Source organism: Eupeodes corollae, chromosome 3 (assembly GCF_945859685.1).
Source record: "Eupeodes corollae chromosome 3, idEupCoro1.1, whole genome shotgun sequence".
Taxonomy (NCBI): domain Eukaryota; kingdom Metazoa; phylum Arthropoda; class Insecta; order Diptera; family Syrphidae; genus Eupeodes; species Eupeodes corollae.
This window is the reverse complement of record NC_079149.1, coordinates 135,781,055-135,787,850: the sequence shown is the minus strand read 5'-3', so window position 1 is coordinate 135,787,850 and position 6,796 is coordinate 135,781,055.

Here is a 6,796-nt window from a genome sequence, read left to right as displayed (position 1 = left end):
GGGTTTGATTATTAAAAACGATTAACATCTCTTTTATTTACTGAAGCGTGATGAATGATTAAGGGAAAAAGAAAATTAAAGGCTTGTGCTGTTTGAAAAAAATAAATTGCATTTTATGTGTTATGTAAACATACAAATCTTTATTTAAAAAATCTCCTGAAGAGTGGAGTTAGGTTTTTGAAGCAATTATTTAATAGTTGTTTGAAAATTAGTTCTTTTCCTTCGACACGGCAAAAGTGTTTGCAAATCCTTTGAATTTTTGATTAAATCTAAAATGTTAATCCATATAAATCAACATAATCGACTGCTTCCAGAATATTTTGGCTTTAGAGCTTTTCACAGTACTGTTCAACATATTAACAGAACATCCCAAGTAAGGGTTTGGCACTTTTAGATATTAAAATGGTATTTGACTCAGTCTGGCATAAAGGACATAAATTAAATATTTTAAATTTTCCCTTATACATAGCAAAAATTATAAAGTTTCTGTGAACAATGAAGTTTCCGATTTATTTCGAATTAAAGCAGGCGTACCTCAAGGGTCAGTTCTTGGGCCAATTTTATACTATATACATACATGGACATTTAGATGCATTTGCTAAGAGTAAAACCAAATTAAAACAACAACATGCATTAGAAGTAGTTTTAACCGTTATCAAAAAAAAGTTAGACTTTCTAATGGAAAATAACATGGGTTTTATTTTTTTACTAGTTGATTCCTTGGAGATGAAACGTTCCTTAAGTAAGACAATGTTTTTAGTGGACATTGAAATAGAAAGACATTGGAACACAGGCCTTAATATTTAACTAGTATCAGAAATATTAGATTTTAATATTTTTTTACTTTTATAAAGCAAAAACTTCATTTTAGCAAGTAAATTGAAATTATTTTAATAATATTACAATTAAGTCTGAAGAAATTATGGGTCGCGGTAAGCATTGGTCCCTAGAAGAGAAAGCTGTCATTTTAGTTCTACAAAGTGTGGGAAAATCTTTGGGGGAAATAGCTAGAATAATGAGCAGATCTCTCAAGTTGATTGCAAAAGCAATTTGACCACTGAGAGCCAAAGAAACAGAGGGGAAAACCAAGCAAAACAACCGTAAGAGAAGACTGAAAGATGATTTGCACCTCAAATAAAGATCCTTACAAATCTTCAAGGGAAATAAAAAGCAAACTAGAACTTCCAATAACTGACAGAACTATTAGCAGAAGGCTTATTGAAGCTAACTTGCTCAAGAGGATCGCAAGAATGGTGCCTTTTCAAAGGAAAACAAAATATAACAACGCGGTTTAAATTCGCCCACGATCATTTTGATTGGGCCAGAAGGAGGCATGTTTTGTGGATAGATGAAACAATGATAAATTTCTTGGGAAGTGTTGGCTGAAAAACCGTTAGAAGGCTTAATTTAAAAGAACTGAACCACAATACACCCAGAAAATGATCAACAATGGTGGCGGCAGTATAATACTTTGGGGTTAATTTTCTTGGTATGGCGTTGGAAAATGGATCAAAATATGAAGGTGAATACCAATGCTGCCTTATCCGAGAACCTACCTCTCAAATGTGTTCTACAGCAGGACCACGACCCTTAGCACACATCCAAATCTGCTGAAAAGTATTTTAAGGACCATCCTGATCCCCTGACTTAAATCCTATAGAACATTTTGGAAGAGATATAAAATGCGTGGTTTTGAAACATTTAACAAAAAATAAAGCTGAACTTTTGAGGATGGTTCATCAGGAGTGGTACAATATTTCAATTGGCAGATGCCGCCGATTATTTGACTCAATGTCCAACAAAGCTAAGGGCCACAGTTAAGAAACTGTGAAAAGGGTATTTTAGCCGATGACAATTGCATTTACGTATCAAATTGATTTGGTTCCGTTATTGAAACCAAGCTGAAATACAATCTAAATGTAATTATTTCATATTTTAATGATTAGTAAATAAAAATAAATGGTGATCTTTTTCACAAGGGAAAGAAAGTCATGCCTCTTACCCAATAATTGTATCCATATCGATGGGAAAAATAAATGAATTACTGTCAGTTCCTTGGGGTTTTCCTTATATCTAAACCTACTTTTGGATTCCATGCAAGTCAAATTGTAAATAAAAGACCCATTTGAATCCATATTTCATCCTATTATGTTTTATGGTTCTCCAGTATGGGGTAATAAGCAAAAACATATACAAAAATTGCAAAGAGCTCAAAACAAAATTTTAAAAAGAGGCTGGGATGCGGCCCATGAGAACTTCCTATCCCGTTTGTCGATTTGACTTGCTAAAAGTTTGTAGGTTTCCGTTTTGTGTTAAAAAGAAGTTGTCAGTTGAATTATTCTTAAAAATGTTAAAATTACTTACAATATTTTTTATATAAAGAAATAGTTTAGTTTGAAAATCTAGTTTTGTTAAATAGATTTTATGTCGACAGCAAATTTTTACTAATTTTAGTAACAATATTTTAAATTTTCGAAAATCTATTTGAGTCGAAAGTAAATTTTTAAGTTTTTAGTATTTTTTTTTGGGTTTTTATTTTTTGTAAAATTCAATTGTCAATTAGATTTTTCTCAAAATTTTTCTAAATGTTGAAAACAATATTTCTTATAAGTTAAAATTAGTTGGGAGCCATAATCTCACATTTTGGAAAAGATATTTGTGTTGAGAATCAAATGTTACAAAATTTTGTTTAATTTTCTTTCAAGTTTTTATTTTTGCCAAAAAAAAATGTCAGTTTGATTTTTCGCAAAATTTTACTGGATTTTAAAAACGTTATTTTTCGTTGCACAAAATTGGTTTGGATATGAAATTATTTTGTATTCTTCAAATTTTCGAGGCCACACTTTTTCTCTGTTTTTTTTTTTTATTTATAGTTTATTTTAGTTTTAGTTTTTATTGACCAAATTAATATTCATACATGATACATTCAATAAATAAATTAGCTTAGAGTCTAATTGGTTTGGCATTGTGCCGTCTACCAGATTGAAAAAGATAACTTTAAATTAAATATGAAAAGATAGTTTGATGGTTAAAAATTGCCTTCAATTATACGTGTTCTGTAGTGCAGCGCATTAACAGTATACTTGTATGGTACGTCCCATCCGCGGTCTACATTCAAAATACTCAGCACATCCACCATTTCCACAAGATTTGCTCCAAAGTATATCCTTCGTAGTTCGCACAAAATAGGGCATTTTCCAATAAAATGGTACACATCTTCTCTCTCTTTGAGGTTGCAAAGGCTACATTCAAGCGGAAGATCAGGTCGATGCGGTATGTAATTTAAGCCTGAAAATAATATTTATTTTATAAGAGTCTCCAGATGAATCATGTAATTGGGAGTCCTATTTGGTAGTTTGAATACTCTTTTTACACAGTATCGTTGAAAAACTTCAAGAGTAGTATTTGATCGGTATCCCCAGACTTGTGCTCCATATAGCATGATGGATGTTGCAGTTGCACGTACGATTTTTTGTTTTGCGCTGTGGTTTAAATATTTATTGCCTATGCATCACATATTTATATTCTCTCACGACTTCTATCTGCTCTCCTTGATACTTCCACTGCACATTTCTCGTGTATCTCCCTCCACCATTTCTGAATGTCATCATTTTTGTCTTCGCCAAATTAACGAACAAGTTCCATTTTCTACAATAATTTGCCAGTCTATTTATCATCAACTGCATACTGTTAACGGCCTCAGCAAAGATAGCAAAATCATCCGCGAACATTAAAGCAGGAATGCAAGTTGTGTTTATTATGATACAACCTCCAATGTTTTCTGTTATATCATTATTAAATAAAATAAATAGAAGTGAACTAAGGATGCATCCTTGTTTTACCCCCATCGTAGTTGCAAACTCTTCCGAAACGCATTTCCCATCCCAGACCATCGCTAAGTTATTGTCGTACAAGGCTATCAAAATTCGAATCATTCTAGTCGAAATACCGATCATATAAAGTTTGTAAAATAGCGCTTCACGTGGTACAGGATCAAAGGCAGCACGAAAGTCCACAAACAAGGTATACAACTTTTATTCCTTTTCATATACATCTCGGCAATATTCATAAGGGAAAATATGTGATCTATAGTTGAATAGCCTTCTCTAAATCCTGCCTGAAGCTAATTAAGTATCCGCTTTTCTTTTACCCAATTAGTTAGCCTGTTGTAAAGTAAGGCACTAAAAAGTTTCGAAGATGTATTTAGAAAAGATATTTGATTTATAAAACAAACCGTTATGTGGGTTTTATTTTCAAAAAATATACTTGTTTGGTATCACGTCACAATATATAATATAAAATTAAATTCTAGTCTCTAGCGTCATTGGTTCGTGAGATATTTAGGGTTAACCAAAATGTTCACCTATTTTTTAAACTGCTATGGTAAAAAAAAACCACCCGCGCAATTTTCTTGAGAGCCCTTTCTGCAATATTATCTGTATAACAACCCTATTATTGACATCAGTAAGGTATCGAAAATATATCTATGTAAATTGTGGAATTGGCATTTTGTAAGAACGCTATGTACATAAAACTTTAACATTTTGTCCATTTATAATCATACCATCAAATTTTTGTGTAGGTTTTGTCCCACTTTACTGTCTTTATACCATTCGAATAAATCTCACAAATGATCAAATTAATTAATCCTCTTGTTTTTTAAAGTGCAAATAAATTTCAATTTCAATCTTAAAGTGACTACATCGACATCCATACTTTAAAATGTAATATTAAAGTTCAATGACACCAAATCAATAAAAATGTATGTAATATGATTTTATGCCAGTTCAATATACCTAAGGCACATTTCAATGCTAAATTCATTATAAATGAATTTGAAATGTATCCACTTGAGATTTATATCTATATCATCCCTAAATCCACTGCATCTCACATTTTCTAATCTCCTCTTTTCCCTCCTGGCAATATTATAGGGACTATATATGGAGACTTACATACATAAAATATCTATAGATGAATGTAATTCTTTCAATTGATATGTGACACATGGCTCAAAATGCAATTGAATTTAATTCAATGTGCTGCTCTAGAGAGATTTTCAATGATTTCTACAACATTTGCCACCCACAATGCAACGCATTGCCATCAACAACGTTAAGCAATGCAACCCAACGCAACGATGTCGATATATGGAGGAGCTTTTAATAAATGACATGTCAATTGGGGTAAATTAGCCTGGATGTCGATTTAGAAATTTGTAATTGCAATTATTGTAAAACAGATAACAACATGTCGCTATACAAGTAGGATATGTAACTACAAACAAATAGAGTATGTGTTTTATAGCCAATCAACAAATTGATGTGGGATTAGCTGGGAAGCTTACAAATTAAATGTGATTTGTATAAAATCCCCCTTCAATCCATTTTTAAATAAATGCAAATATTTTATTAATTTAGTCAATTTGTTTTATATTTTTTTTTCAAATTTTGCGATACTAAATAATATTTAAAGAGAAGGTTTTTGAAAAATTGGCCTTTCAAAAAAGAATGATTTTGAAAAAAAAGTTATGAATGTTTAGTAGCATCCAATTGTAGAAGTCATTTTAATGGGATATTTTTAGTCGACTAAAGCCGTGTTTTTTTGGCTATCCGTATCCGCAGTGGGAGTTTCCATGTGTTAGAAATAGGTACAACACGAAGCTGCGGATAAAACTTAAACTTAAATCTGGCTGCGGATAAAAAATTGACATTTTTTCGAGTATCTATACTTAATCGGATACAAATTTAATTTCTTAGGTTGGTAACACAGATAATCGAATAAATCGAAGGCTTTCTTCGCAGAGTGCAACGCACTTTGAGTTCGTTCTTTTATTTAAGTTTATTTTCAATTAATGTTGGAACGCACGAATCAAGGAACGAGTCACACTTACATAGTTGCTCTATTGTGTTTAATATTTTTCTTCTGGAATGTCGTTTTCTATTTGCAAGATTTATGTACAACGGGCAATTTTTGCAAAAAGTGGTAACAGTAATGTTCTTTTCTCTCTAGTGTCATTTGAATTTGGAAAAAAACTACAAAATTTGTTTTTGTTTGGATGCTGAAAACGCTGCAGCAGAGGCATTGGTGAAATTATATCAAGATGATTTAGAGCTTAGTCTTGGTAATGAGTTGGTTCATTTTGTGTCTTTGATTGACTTATACACAAAGAAAAAAATTGACTACGAAACAAATTAATCGCCGGAACTGTTTTACTGGAACAAACCCGTCTATCAAAGCTTTTTCTCCTGAGCATTGAAGGCGATTTACTTCGAAAACTGGATTTGAACGAAATCATCAACGATTTTTCGGCGAAAAAAACTCGAAAGGTTAATTTAGTTAACCCTACAATTTAATTTCAGATAATTCTTTTTTTCATTTATATTTATATGTATTCATTCAATACTAAAGGATTCTACTTGGTTTCACAGTAAATTATTTATTGAATTTGTTTTTAATTTTGTAAATTTCCACTTTTTGCCAAAAGTACGTAAAAGTTATTTATACGTAAAGGTTATTTATACAAATATTGTCAGTTTAAACGGCTCCATTTTCAAAATGTAACTGAGAAGGTCTTCCAAATTTAACACACGAATTTCAATTTCGATCTTTTGACCCTGCATATAAATGGGCCACCTATATGAACTTCAATTTGAACAAATGTACGAACATACCCCAATATGTCAAAAACTTATCCGAAAGCAAAAACCAAACTGACAAATCAAACTTTGAACAAATGCAGATGAATGTACAAATGGAAAATCAGGAAAAAAGGTAAATCAGCATTTATATAAAA